This window comes from Hippopotamus amphibius, chromosome 15 (genome assembly GCF_030028045.1).
Source record: "Hippopotamus amphibius kiboko isolate mHipAmp2 chromosome 15, mHipAmp2.hap2, whole genome shotgun sequence".
Taxonomy (NCBI): Eukaryota; Metazoa; Chordata; class Mammalia; order Artiodactyla; family Hippopotamidae; genus Hippopotamus; species Hippopotamus amphibius.
In genome coordinates, this window is record NC_080200.1 from 12,311,515 (window position 1) to 12,313,389 (window position 1,875).

The following is a 1,875-nucleotide window of genomic DNA, read 5'->3' on the forward strand; positions in this document are numbered from 1 at the left end:
TCTCCCCTCTCCCCCCAAACTCCTGGCAATCATTGATCTTTTTATTGCCTCCATAGCTTTGCCTTTTCCAGAATAGCGTAGAGTTGGAACCTATTTTTCTTTTTTCCTTGAAGAGAGAGGTTCAAAGCCTGTATGTCTGTAAGACCACTCATGGCCCATCCACATGTGGACTGGACTGGCTCTAGGTGGCAAACTCTCCCGCTAAATACTGTAGCTTGTCTTCCAATACTGAGCCCTGTCCCACTGGTCTTGTCCAGCAGCCGCGTGGAGGTGCAGGGGGACACATGTTGGGTATTTGTTCATAGGAAGGCCACAAGCTTTGTGCCCCTTGTCACAATGAACCCAGATTCCTTTTGGGTGTGTTGTAAACAGACGAGCTATTTCTTCAGGCCCCCTGCTCTGAGCACATCCCATGGAGATAGTTTTATAAGAGAAATGGAGCAGGCATGGGGCCAGCTAGAAGAGGAGGGGGAGTTATTTTGGAAAGATAACTCAGATATCTCTGAGGTGACACTGAGGCAGAGACTCGAGGAATGGAACGAACAGAGATGCAGATATCCGAGAGAGGAGAGTTGCAGGCTGAGGAAACATCAACAGCAAAGGCTTACGAAGACTGGTGTGCTTGAGGAACAGCAAAGAGGCTCATGTGGCAGAAGTGAAGGGAGTGAGAGAGGATGAGATAAGGGAGGTTTTGGGGATGACAGGGCTGTCATCACCTGTAGGGGCTTTATTGTTTTAAAATGTAGGTTTTATTGTTTTTCAGGGATCATGAGGACAACAGATCAAGAGACAACTGCCATTGAAAAGATAGCTGGTTTTATTCAAAGATTGCAAGAGGAGGGAGCACATCCTGCCATGCAGGGCCACACAGGGAAGCACCAGGGGTGGTCAGGAAGCAGTGGGAGCAGGATGAGAACGTGGGCAAGAGCCTTTCTTGTGGTTTCCTCAGAAAGGAAAAGGTAAAGCAGCGAAAGCAGGCTTAGGATTGGTTGGTTTTAATAATTTTAGCAGGCTCCAGGGCATAGGCACTCTCCCTAGTTATCTGCTACCTGGCCCTGGGGAGGTCAGGGCAGTGGCCCTGAATATGAGAGCCTGATAGAGGGGCTTGTGGAGAGGCAGGCTCTGGACGGGTTGGTTTGTATTTGAAATGCACGCTCACAGCTGAATCCTTTACTATCTCAAAGGACTGGGTAACCCTGGGAGAGGCAGTCCCTCAGGGACACCCAGGTACCAAAGCATCCAACACACAAGATTAATACATTTATCCTGCAACACTTGCCAGAAAGGCTCTTCTTCTTGCAAAGTCACATCATGGCCCTTAAGATGTTCCAAGTTCCAGGACCTCAAGGTCCTGCCTATCCTGTTTGTTGCTCCAGCTTCAGCAACTGAGAAAGTTCAAAATAGAAGCCCATGGTCTCGATAAGTGAAAATGGCAAGCTACAGTGAAGTACAGAACGTGAACGATCTTTATGAGAGAAAGAGACAGAATGCATGAAAATATAAAAGTGTTTGTTCATGTTTTTAAGAAGAAACAAAGGATAAACCAGAGACCAACACAAATGACTTCCCAATGGAGGAAGAGAGTGAATGGGGCTGGAGGCAGAGCTGAGGGGAAATCTGATCCTGACACCTGGTTAGAATCAGAGCAGAATTATTTCCCTGGAAAATGTGGATTTACTCCTTTTATTTTCTTCTGTTTTCCCCAATGACTAAAAAAGAGCAGGAAACACACAGACACACACACAACAGAGAATGTGGTAAGAGTTAAGCTTAGTGACAACATGAATGGAAACAAGTACACGTGTTCGCGAGGTTACACGTAAATATATGCATACATCTGCGATGTCCTTCCATAGCTGTTCTGCTTTTCTGTCA

General features: G+C 46.6%; 1 non-coding gene across 1 annotated transcript; it reads right to left on the reverse strand.

The window, feature by feature from the left end:
- Nucleotides 1-282: 282 nt before the first annotated feature.
- On the reverse strand, nt 283-412 carry LOC130837624 (small nucleolar RNA SNORA11). Its single transcript, XR_009049387.1, has one exon. It is a non-coding gene; the product is annotated as a small nucleolar RNA SNORA11 (small nucleolar RNA).
- Between the last annotated feature and the right edge of the window lie 1,463 nt (nt 413-1,875).